Source organism: Cyanistes caeruleus, chromosome 5 (assembly GCF_971803275.1).
Source record: "Cyanistes caeruleus chromosome 5, bCyaCae1.hap1.1, whole genome shotgun sequence".
NCBI lineage: Eukaryota > Metazoa > Chordata > Aves > Passeriformes > Paridae > Cyanistes > Cyanistes caeruleus.
The window spans coordinates 65,945,426-65,957,762 of NC_141705.1; the positions used below are offsets into that span (position 1 = coordinate 65,945,426).

The 12,337-nt window shown below is 56.4% G+C and overlaps 2 long non-coding RNA genes across 2 annotated transcripts; one reads left to right on the plus strand and one right to left on the minus strand.

Annotated features, from left to right (window-relative positions):
* Positions 1–316: 316 nt before the first annotated feature.
* On the plus strand, positions 317–4,790 carry LOC147653205 (uncharacterized). The gene is made up of 3 exons (XR_015287059.1): positions 317–665; positions 783–953; positions 2,786–4,790. It is a non-coding gene; the product is annotated as an uncharacterized LOC147653205 (long non-coding RNA).
* Positions 4,791–9,199: 4,409 nt separating this feature from the next.
* On the minus strand, positions 9,200–11,905 carry LOC147653206 (uncharacterized). Its single transcript, XR_015287218.1, has 2 exons — positions 10,553–11,905; positions 9,200–10,016 (listed from the first exon to the last, which is right to left on the minus strand). It is a non-coding gene; the product is annotated as an uncharacterized LOC147653206 (long non-coding RNA).
* Between the last annotated feature and the right edge of the window lie 432 nt (positions 11,906–12,337).

A 12,337-nucleotide genomic window follows, 5' to 3' on the forward strand; every position in this document is an offset into this window, starting at 1 on the left:
CTAGCATTTCAGTCACTCATAGATCCTTTTCTAGAAATACTCTGTAAGAGAATTTTCAAACCCATGCCTTTACCAAGCACCACATAATGAGGTAATAGCAAGTGCTGTTTCATGTATAAAATGAGAGATTCAATCTTGCAGCTCCAGGAGAAACAGATTCTATCCACAGAACCTGAGGTGTGTTGAGCTCGGTGCTGTCCGCAGCAAGCAGAGCTTTTCCGTGTCAGCTCTTGTAACTCACCTTACAAACTCAGTAAGGCACAGCAATCCTCAGTGCCAAGGCTGGAATCTTCCAAGGCTGAGGTCACAGAGCTGCAGAAGCTCAGGTCCCTTTGCCAGTGGAGTGGGCTCTGTCTGCACCACTCGTTGTTTTATTGTTCTCCTCTCCTTGCAGGCACACTAAACCCACCACAGTGGATTTGAGTAAAGCGGGGATTCCTTGGTGTTTGCCCCTGCTGTTTCTAGAGAACGGGGTCTCCTGGGGGGCATTAGGAGTGAACTCCCTCTCTCCAGTCTTGGAAATGCTGGATCACATCTACCTTGAGCTTCTGATTCATTTTGACACCACCTTCCATATTCCTGCCTTAAAGGTCCAAGCTGCTCCTTTGGCAGCGCCATCTGCCAACCGCGAGTGTCGGTGCTGAGGAGAGCGACAGGCGGGACAGGTTAATGTGCTCTTTATCAACTGAGCCCAAGAGATGCTCTTGAGAAGAGACTGGGGAGATTCACCATAAGCATTCCTGAGTCTGTCAAAAGCTCAGCTTAAGCTTCCTCTCAAACAGAGTCAGCGTCGTCGCTGTCATAGCTGAGGAGTGCAGGGGGACCAGGGGGTGCCAGGTTTTCCTGTCACTTAGCGCTACTCCATCGATGAACCTGACTGCAGAATCTGCAAAGGTGCCCTCCAGACAGAACTGGTTTCACAGGACCTCACTGTCCAGAGAGCTCCAAGAGAGGTACTTTGTGTTTTTCTCATCTCTGTTTCTGGAGCTGAAAAACAGACAAAGGAATTTTAAAGTATTTGGAAAAAACCCAGAGCAAGCTCCGTTTATTCCATGTATGTCCACAGTGGCACTGCAGCTTTAGCTGGAGTGTTTGGCATAGTAAGATTGGTATGGATACCAAGAGGGAGAACAGGGTTGATTGGGATAAGGAGCAGGAAGGATAAGTGGCCCACAACTCTCGATGAGGAACATCTCCAGGAGCAGCGGTTCCCTGTTTCCCCCCAGATGAAGAGCTTGGGGTCGGCAGCTGAAGTTACCACGGGCCAGTTTGAGAAATGAGAGGTCCTGAAGCCACTGAACGTGGCACCTCAGACTGCTGCTGGTGCAGGCAGCTCAGGAATGCCAAACAATCCATCAGACATTCATGGGCAGGGGCAATAGTCACTAAACAGAATCCTCTGCCATGGCCCAGTAAATTCCCAGTAAGAAGGGAAGTGTAGCCTGGGAGAGACCAGGCCAGTCCTCACAGTCAGGTGATTTTATCCCTGAACTCTCCTGCTCTCTCTCAGGAGCCAGTTCTGGACTCGTCCCTGGGCTGGGCAGGGGCAGTCTGTGCCTGTCTGTTTTTCCATGCTCCTCGTGGCTGCCTCTTACTGCTCTGGTTTAGGGTGCTAGAGGATGGCAGGTGAATTACAGCTTTTGTGCTGGAAAACACATTTTTTATACTGAGCAGAAAATAGTCCGTCTGTTGGGGGGGAAATAATTGTAATTTACCTAAACACTCCGAAAAGGTACTTTCTCTACAATATGTCTGTTTGTCTGGATTCCTCTGACTTTGGGAATATGCAGTCACAGAATCATTTGGGTTGGAGAAAATCCCTCAAGATCCCTGGGTCAAACAGTGAAACATTAAATGGGCTTGGGCTGCCTACAAAGAAATGATTGCCTTGGGTCTTGGCAGTGCTGCCCTTCAGGCTGTTCAAAGCTGAGCCCAGCTCAGGGTGGTGTGACACATCATCCTGGAAAAAATTTCACATGTCTCTTCAGGCCACTTTCTGGCCTTGCAGAGATCATAACGCACTTTTCTTCCCCTTTTAATCTTTCTCCTTGCTGGCAAGGAAATGAAAGGAGGGAGAGATGATGTGAGAGGAGCTCAGTGAAGGGCACTGGCAGAGTTCCTCGCTCTGCCCTTTGCAATGAGGAGGGGGAGCATTGCCCAGCAGGCAGGAGATGGAACTGGTGGGGATGCCTTGTGAGGAAGGTGTAAGGAATGAATATGTGTAGAGGCCAAGTGAGTGCTGAGGGTGGATCCTGGAGATGCACAAAGACATTCTCCCAGCCATGGGAAGAAGCGGTTTCTCACATTCCTGGGGATATCAGGGTGGCTGTAGCTGCTGTTCCCATTGGGACTCTCACCCCAGGGCTCAGGCCATGGCCAGCAATGATTTCTGCCAGGTTATGGGGATTGCTGGATGTCTCCTTTGCTGCTCAGTGATGCTCAGCAGTCTCAGTTCTGGTCAAAACAATTTTGTAGTGGGAACTACAAGGCATGGAGACAACTGGAGCGGTTTTCACAAGGACGTCTCTCCCTCATGAATGAAGGGTGCAATCCCAGCAGGGCAGGGGCAGCTCTCCCTGCCTGAGTTTCCTCTCAGGACCTGAATGAGCCTCAGTGTTTGGCAAGAGAGGGGCTCCAGTGAACTGTCTCCTTTCTCCTCTTATTGGAGTCCCAGCTGCAGACAGAATTAAGCAATGAGGAGAAATAATTGTTTCAAATTACTGAAAATTAATCTTGATCACAGCCTCCAAAGCAAGAGCCACGATCTTTGCATTTGCATTCTCAGGAGAGCACGAGAAGTCACTGCCAGGCTGCAGTGCTGGTGGTGTCTCAGCGAGCAGGAAATGGGGTGCCTTGGCTGCACTGCTCATAAGCACTGGATCCAGTATTCCTGGGTGAATTCCCAGGCACCAGGCGCATCAGTCCCCATCCTCAGGAGAGGCTTCCAGCTCCCCAGCTGCTGTCCTGGCAGCGATCCGTGAGCTCTGGGACACCAAAGGTTTGCAGCAGCCCGGCTGACCCTGGGGAATGTGCGGGGCTGGTGGCTGCCCTGGGCAGGGCGAGGAATCCCTGCTGCTCACAGGTGGGAACTGGCCGGGCACAGCAGGGAGGAGCCAAGGGAAAGGGACACGAGCTGGGGCAGAACAGAGCAGGCTGAAGGCAGCAGCTGCTGGGGGAGCTGAACCAGAGGCAGCCCGGGCAAGGCAGAGGATGGCAATGCCGAAAGGTGAGTGTGCCAAGCCTTGCCAAGGGCAGAAAGCAAAAGTCCACACAAGCAAGAGACAACAGAAGCCGTGAAGATAAAAGGACTCTTAATTTGCCTTTTAATCACAAAATGAATGCTTTGCCTTCCAAGAGGCCTTTGTTTATCCCTGGGCTTCTCAGTCCTCATCCTGGAATATCTGGAAGGTCTTGGACCAAAGCAGAGCAGTGTTTGAGCTGCCAGGAGCAGCACCTCGCCTCGGGTGAGCTGATGGGGGTGAGGAAGTGTCCACAACCCTCCCTCTGGAGGGGCTGAGGTGAGGGTGGCCAGGGATACTGGGATTCAGGCAGCTCTTCCTGTCACACCAAAGCCCTTCCCTTCAATCAGAACTGTTTGTTCCCGTGAGATCAGATTGTTGCAGTGCCCACACCTGGTGAGACAATGCCCGAACAATATTTCTATTGTCAAATCCTCCAGTTCATCATTCCTGCCAGCTGGACTGGTTGGGATGTGGGAAATTCCTTAGCGATGGAGGTCATCTGCCTGACCCGCCCGGCAGCCAGCCCGGAGCATCCCTCCCTGGACAATCCGCGTTGCTCCCGACACATCCCAGGCATCAGCAGCGGCTGGAGAATAAAGGGAAGTGCTGCAGCTCGGGCAGAGCTTTGGGAGCCACGCCCGGACTGCCGGGGGAGCTGTTCCTCAGTGCCGCAGGAGCCAGCTGGAGCTCCTCAGCCAGGCGGGAGTGGGCTCCTGATCCCAATCGGGCACAATCAGAGCCTTCCTCTGAGCTCAGCCGGCTCGGGCCGGGCGCTCAGCCGCCTTTCATTGCGGACCGAGGGAAGGGCTCGGGCCCGGAAGCGCCTCCCGGTGCTGCCGGATAATCGGAACCTGGCCCGGCTGAGCCGCAGCCGGGCTCGAGCTGAGTCTCCCGGCTCTGATCCCGTGGCTTTCACCGCAGGTTGCGCAGGCGGGGATGGCTTTGTGCAACGGGAGCGCGGCTTCCCGGGAGCGGCTGTGCCTGCTGCCAGGGATTCCAGCAGGCTCCGTGCCTGCAGGCTTGGCCTCATCCCTGCCCGGAAATGAGGATGGGAACCAGCCTTTTCCTCCTCTCCTTCCACCTCTGCTCAGCTCAGCAGCTTTCTAAGCAGCTCTTCCAGTTCTTACCTTGCACACGGCGAAGATTTGTCTGGATTGTCCCAGCAGCCTTTAAATATCCTCGGGATCCCATGTGCCCTCCTGTCAGGTGGTGCAGGGAACAGGCAATTCCCAGGGAGGTGCACAGCTGGAAAGATCATACACACGGCTGGGCTTTGGCTCACCTCTGTTCTACCTCACTTTGCTTTGATTCCACTTCTGAAAGATCAGGACCTATCAGGAAGATCTCAATTAGCACAGAGGCTGATCCAAGAGCACTGAAAAGTGGGAATAAGACACTCGAACTCCAGGAAGGGCTCTTCCCTTGTGTGCCAAGGGCAAAGAGAGCTCCAGCAGTAATTCCTGCTTTGGTGGCGTTTTACACCGTGTGTTTTCTACAGGGGAAGGCTGGAATAAAAGCAGCTCCGTGTTTAGATCATGTTGAGAGCTACTCGTGAGTCCTGTCACCTCATTTCACAGCTCCAGCTGCCCCAGTTGTACCGGGGGAAAGAACAAGATGAAATTGTTTTTGCCATTATCTGTGTGACAACAACGTGTGCCATGCAAATGTCATGAGCAGAGGTGACCTCAGGCTTTGGTGTGAGGAGCAGAACAGGTTGGATTTAGGGTATCCTAATGGGATTAGAGTGAGACAAAATATAATACGAGCAGAGGAGCAGGTGGATCCATCCAGGGATTTCTGTAATGGAAAGCTAAATATGCAAAGGTCGGGCATCGGATTTAATTTATCACTTTCATCTTCCTGCTTTGGAGACCCAGTCAGTAGCACGGTCTTGGCCAGAGTTTTAAGAAGAAAACGCCATCGGGTATTATTAATCCTACCTACATATAATTGCCTGAAAGAGGGAAAGGAAAACCACGTTGTTTATCTTTGTTTTGAAGCCTGCAGCCATCGCGGCTGTTTTGCCTCGCGCACATTGGGATCGGTGGATGGGACAGTCTGGGAAATGAACACCAGAAGCTTCTGGCCATCCCTCTCTGCTGCTCAGGGAACACAGAGCGAGTTCTCTCCCGCGGGGACCGGCCCTGTCGGCTGCCAGCGCCAGGCACAGCCGGGCACTCCCATCCCGCTCCTTCCTCCTCCCGGCGGGGCCGGAGCCGAGCCCGCGGGTCCCGAGCGCCCGTGGGGGCCGTCCCTGCGCTGCTGCCCCGCCCCGAGCGCCGGGACCGGAGCTGCTCCTCCGAAAGAGAGGGCAGGGCAGCGCATGGAGCGCGGGCATCCCCGGGGAGCCGCCTCAGCCCGAGCTCCGGACACGGGAGGAGCCCCTGGATCATCCCCTGCTCGGGCCTGGGCATCTCCAGCCCTTCAGTTCCGCAGGGCCGAGCAGCTCCGGGCGTGTTCCCGGTGCCTCGGGAGCGGCCGGAGCCACGGGCGGGGTCAGGCAGTGAGCTGGAGGCGGCAGCACAGAGCGGGGCTGGGATAACGGGATAGCACATGGCTGGGATAATAAGGAAATGCGGATTGGCTACACGTGCCTTCGCTCCAGGGGAGCCTTCCAGCCTTTTTATCCCACGTGTGGTTTTTGCCAGTCTGAAGCAGTTCTCAGGGCAGGATCAGAGGTGTGAGAGCTCCGTTCCCTGTCAGCCCCTGTGGGGATGTCCACAGTGAAATCCACAGCCCTGTGAGCTGAGATTAATAAATGGAGCATTTTTCTGGTCTCAGAATCGGAGTCTTGAATCCTGTGGGGTTTTTTGGTGGGGGTGAAGGTGTGGAGGGCTCAGGGACCAAGTGCTGGGTCTGGCCGGGCCGAGGGCTGTGGAACAGCGACTTGAGCCCCGTGTTCTGGGAGTGCAAAGCGAGACTCGCCCGGGCCGTGAGCACGGAGCCCAAATCCCGCATTTTGGGGCTCAGGGACGGAGCCCAAATGCTGCGAGCGAGCGCTCGGAACACGGAGTCCCGGCCCGGCGCTGTCCGGGCCCGGCCCCGGGCTCAGGGGGCGGCTTCGGGGCTGAGAGCAGCGGCCGAGCTCCGGCTGCTCCCGAGTCCTCCCGCAGCGGGACACCCGCGGGGCCTCTCGGCGGGGCCCGAGCGCCGCAGGGTGTTTGTGTTCTATCCGCCTACAGCTTTCCCTGTTTCCCGTTTATTTCCCTATTTCCCTGTTTATTTCCCTGTTTCCGCAGCCGGGAGCGGCCCCGCGCGGGAAGGGCCGGGGGCGGGGCCTCAAGGCGGGGGCGGGGCCGGGCTCAGGTGCTCGGGGCGGGGCCTCGGGGCGGGGGCGGGGCCGGGCTCAGGTGCTCGGGGCGGGGCCTCGGGGCGGGGGCGGGGCCGGGCTCAGGTGCTCGGGGTTGGGCCGGGCGGGGCCGGGCAGGTGCGCGGGGCCCCAGGGCGGCTGCGCGGGGCGGGGCCGAGGGGGATTTAAGACCCGGAAGTCGCTCCCGCCGCCATTTGCTCCCCAGCGCTCGAAGGTGCCGGCACGGGCCGGGCCGGGCTCCCCGGCGGGGCCCAGGTGAGGCGCGGGAGCCTCGGCTTCCCACTCCTGCTTCTCTCTAACCCTTCTTTCCTCCCTTCCTTTCTCCCGCTTATCTCCGTCTCCTCCCCGCAAACCCCCCTTTCCTCTCCCCCGTTGCTCTTCTCTTCCTCCCCTGCACCTGGCTCTTCCCCTGTCCCTCCTCCTTGCACACCCGGCCCTCCAGTGTATCCCTCCTCCTTCCTCCTCCTTCTCAGCCCGCTCCTTCTCCCCTCCTGAGCACCCCCAGCCCTCCTTCCTCCCCTCTCCTTGCCCCGGGCACCCAGCCTGAGCGCCCCCCATTCCCGCTCGGCCTTTGCCACCTGCACCTCCCTCTCGTGCTTCCCTCCCAAGGCCGAGCCCGCTTCTGTTCCTCTTTCCCGCTCTCCCTGCACTCTGTGCCCCTGCTGCCCTCCGCTCCTGCTCCCTTCTGCCTCCTTGTGCGCTGTCTCTCGGCCCTTTCCCTCCGTGTCCCCGTGTCCCCTTCTCCCCTTGGTCTCTGTTTGCCCTTGGCAGAGAAGCCGCGAGGTTCGGGGCGCCGGATAATAAAGCCCCGAGGGCCGGAGCCGGCGCCCCTGCTTTGAGTGCCCAAAAGGGGCCGGAGCCGCTGTGCGGGTCCCCCCAGCAGCTGCCAACACCGCCCTACACTGCCGGGGTTCCGGCTTTCCCTTCATCACACCGGGCCGGGGCTGGGGGGTCAGGGGGGCCCCTCCTCAGGAGGGGTCTGGGGTGGGGTAGCGAGGGTTGGGGGGCTGGGGGGGTTTGGGAAGGGCCCCCTCGTTAGGAGGGGGTCCCGGGTGGGGAGGGGGGGGATTTAGGGTGGGCCCCCTCCGGAGGAGGGGCCCCGGGGAGGGGCGGGGGGCGGGGCCTCTCCGGAGGGGGGTGTCCCGGGTGGGAGGGGCTGGGGGTGTCCGCCCCCCTAAGCCCCTCCCGCCCCCGTCCCTCCCCTCTGCGCACCCGCCCGGCCCAACCCCGAACACCTGCGCCGGCCCCGCCCCGGCTCTTGGCCCGCTCCTGGCCCATCCCGTCCCGTTCCTGTCCCGCCCCGCGGGTGCCGCTGTCCCGGGGGCCTCGCTCGGGATCCCCGCTCGGCGCTGTGCGGGCCCCGGCCCGGCCCGGGCGCTCTCGGCGGGGCCGCTCCGAGCCCGGGGCGCTGCGGCGGGGCCGGGCCGGGAGCCGGAGGTTCGCGCCCGGGTCCCGCTCCGGCCGCTCGGGGCCCCGGGCACGGTCCCGCTCCGGCCGCGGGGAGCCGGGGCTCTGCCGGTGCCGAGGCGGCCCCCGGGGCCCCGAGCGGAGCCCGACGCGCCGGGCCGGGCTCTGCCCGTGGCCCCCAACGCGGGGTTCGGGCTCCGCTCCGAGCCCCAAACGCGGCTCCGCCGCCGGCCCCAGAGGCAGCTCCGAGTCGCCGGCTCTGAGCTCTCCGCGGGGCCAAAGGCGGCCCTTAGAGCTGAGAGGCTGCGACTGACGCTGCCCGAACGAGCCCGCTCTGAACACCGAAGCACCGCGGCTGGGATTTACTTCAAGCCCCCCGAACGCGAAGCTCTGTGAAGCCAAATCCCCAGAAGGCGGGACTCGGTCTCTGCCTCGAGCCCCTAAAATGCACAACTTGCTCTCTGTGAGCCCGGATGCTCGCTCTGAGGGACCGGGCTTTCACGTCCCCAAATCTCAGCTCGGTTCATCGCTGTCTGCACTTGGCCAGCGCAGCCTGGCTTTGAGAGTCAATCGGCGGCACTCGGGCTCTGGAGCCTGGACTCGCTCGCTCGGACCGAAACCCCGAAACCAGGGCTCAGTCTCTGTGCCTGAAGCCCAAATCCAGGCCGGACGTGAGCCCGCTGCTGTCAGAGTCCAAAACGCAGGATTCGGTCTCTGCTTTTAAGCTCTGAGCCTGAATTTTGAGCCCCTCAAACGCGGCACTCGCCGCCTTCTGTGAAGCCCCAAAGTGATGGGGTGAGTCTGGTTCTGAGCTCCCCAAACACAGCCAAGGGTCTGTGTGAGCCACAGCTGCAGGAGCGGGGCTCAGCTCCGAGCCCCCGAAGGCAGCGCCGGCTGTCTCTGGGAGCCGCAGCAGCCCTGAAGCCCGGCCGGCAGCTCCGCACCAGCAGCAGCATCGGGAGGGGAATCGGAGCCATTTCCCTGGCTCCTGAGGCAAAGCGTATGAAGCAGGAGGCTCTGAAAACCAATCAAAACTTGCTTCTGTATCGGTTTCAGCTGGGACTTCTCATTTCTTCTAATTTCAACTCGGTTATGATCATCAGCAGTGGCTTAGGATCGGCTTCTCTCTGCACTGCGCGGCTCCGGGGCTGTCCTTAGGCACAGGGAAACCCGTCCTGCTGCTTCCCGGGGAATCCGGGCTTGGCACATCCCAATAAAACACCATCGTCAAAGCCAGGAATGCCACACGAACTTTATTTGATAAAACACGATGAGAGAGAGCCCCGAGCCGCAGACCTGGGAGCAAACAAATCCCGTAGAGCAGTCAGCTCCCGGCTTCTCTGACAGCCAGGAGTGGCCCCGGCTGTGCAGCTGCCCCAGGGGCTTCTGATCAGGAGAAGATTAAAAAAAAAAAAAAAAGAAAAAAAAAAAAAGAAAAAAGAAAAATTTACAAAAAGACAGGAAAGCACCGAGGTCACGTGAGAGAAGAGGGGGGGGGGGAAAAAAACCCACAGCAGAAAATAAATATTAAAAAAGGGGGAATGAAAGGGGGAAAAAACAGTCAAAAGGAAAAGAGAAAAATGAAAATAAAGAGCCTAAAATAATAAAGTAGGGGTGCAGAAGAAGCGAAATGCAGATTGAACCCTTCCATGCACACAACAGGCAGCTGGGCAGGGGGTAAAGCTGATGAAGCAGCAAAACTGACCCTCAAAGCACTCTCTAAATAACTAAAAGCCAAACCAGCAAACAAAAAGCCCCAACCAAATCCCCACCCAATCCCTGCTGGATGCAGGAGCCAGTCTGAGCTGCTGGAACCCGACCGAGACCGAAATCCTGCAGGGGCCCCTCCTGTGGCACTCGGCCCAGGTGGGAAAGCCCTGCCGAGCCCCCCGGGCCTTGGGCGAGTTCCCGGTGACCTTTGGGAGCAGAGAGTGGGGCAGGGGCTGGGAATGAGCTGCTGCCATGGAAGGGCTCCCGGTGTTCCGGGAGAAACCGCTCCTCTCTCGGCTCCCAGCTCTCCTTGCCTTCCATGTGCAGCGTCTGGAGCCGGTCTGCACCTGGGGGGAAAAGGTGTGCAGGGAGCTGGGCACACCTCGGGCACGGCCTTCAGCCCAGGGCTTGCATTTCCATCTCTCCCCAATCCACTCCTCAGAGCCAATTAGGTGCCTAAATAATTAGCAATTCTAACAGAGCTGACACACAATCCCCTGGAAGGGGCAGCCCCCAGTCTGGGACACCTGCTCTGGTTCTTTTCCGGCTGTTTCCCAAGGAAAATGCTGCCCTTTCTCATAGTGCCACAGATGCCCATTTTGAGGTGATGGAAATGAGAGACAACTCAGGGAAACAGGAAAGGCTTAAGGAACTTAAGGCTTCAGCTGCACCAGCAGCGATGGAGAAAACCTACAGCTCCTTCTTGTGTTTAGGGACCGGCCAGAGCAGCAGGAGAAGCTTGGTTTCTGTTCTGTACAGGGACAATTGTGTTGTAATCCCTTTGTGCTCGTCTTCAAGTGAATGTGTCACGTGGTGGTGCCAATCAATATTCAATGGAGGGAATAGCTCCTGCTCTTTTTCCCCTATTCAGTGCTGTCCTTACCTCAATCTGAAGTGCCGGTGCACACTGGAGGATGGAAGGATGCACACTCCAAGGATGAAAGCAGGACTCCTGAGGCAGATGGATGGCCCTGGTGCTCCAGGTCTGGGTGCACAGCACCCACGGCACTTGCTGAAAAAGATCCAGCTTTCCATTTGTCAAGCACTTTGTAAATGTTCTGCAGAGAGCTGTGGCTGTGCCTCCTCAAATATCTGGTTAATAACTACTGCGTTTTGGGGTTTTTTAAACTGTGTTTAACAGAGTTACCAACACACCTACCCACCTGTCCTCCTGCTCCTTCTTTTCCTTTTCAATGATTTTAAGCAGGTGACTTTTCCATCTCAGTATCAGGGTGACATCAGGATCTGCTTTGGCTGTTGTATTTAATGTGTTAGGAGTGACCTTCCACCTCCATCCAATTCCGTGGGATCTGCTTTCCCAGCAGGGCCATTTATGATCGCTTGTCTTGGATTTTATGTATTGCTTTCCATTGTCTATCTCAGACATTTCCATGCTTGCACTGAATAAAAAGTGACAAGAAGTGATGGAATGTGTTGTTAGAAACACTTTTGGCGATGCCTGATTGCAGAAATGTTACTTGATGAGCCACAGGCCGTCCTGGGGGGCACTTTGGGGTGAGGAGGGGACGGTGCCCAAGGTGTGTCATCTTTGGCTCTTCTTCTCAGCAAATGGAATGAGCCCCAATGTTTTGCATAAACCAAGTACTCAGTGAGACTCAGGGGACACCTGGTCCTGGCCCCTGTAGCTGTCAGGAGGCTGTAGCCAGGGAGGGATTTGTCTCTGCCCAAACAACAAGATTTTATAATCCCAGGGTGAAGGAAGCCTTGTCACTGCTCTCTTTTGCTCTTCAGCAGGACCACACAAGGCCAAACCAAACCTCAGTCCAAGGGAAAAGGACTAAGGAAGTGCAGAATCACCTTTTCTGCTTCAGGACAGCATCTGCAATAAACTGAATCAATAAGGGTTTTAATAATTTTGGGAGCTGTTGGCTGTAGGGTGTGTGAGAGCTCTGATTTCTGTGTTCATTTAGTTGTCTTCAGAGTTATAGAAAGACTGAAGCAATGACTGCTTCAAGATTGCTGGGTCTGCCTCATTTCTGCAAAAGGCTATTAAGGTTGTGGGGCTTTTTTTAAATCTTCATTTTGTTTATGACAAACAGTGCAGCAGAAAACATTGGGTATTGAGGACATTTTGTGGGATGTTTCTGGAATTTGGTGGGGCTTTTCAGGAATTTTGTGGTATTTTGAAAAGATTTAGGGAATTGTGTGGTGTTTTTTCTTGAATTTTGTGGGAAACTGTGCTGATTTTATGGGGCGTTTCTGGAATTTGGTCGAGTTTTCAGAAGTGTTAGGGATTTTTGTGAGATTTTTGTGGGATGTTCTGGGAATTGGTGGAGATTTTGTGGGACATTCCTGTGAATTGGTAGGGTTTTGAAATGATTTAGGGAGTTTTGTGGGACTTCTCTGGAATTTTGTGTGTTTTTTCTGGAATTGTGTGGGATTCTGAGGAGACTTGAAGAATTTTGAGGAATTTTTCTTAGATTTTGTGGGAATTTGTGGAGGTTTTGTGTGATTTTTGTGTGATTTTGTGGGATATTGAGGCGATTTAGGGATCTTGAGGGATTTTTCATGTGTTTTGTGGGATTATGTGGAGATTTGGTGGGATATTTTTCTAGAATTTGGTCGTGTTTTGAGAAGATTTAGGGAATTTTGTGTGATTTTTCTGGGATTTCGTTGGATATTGAAGACATTTTGTGGGATGTTTCTG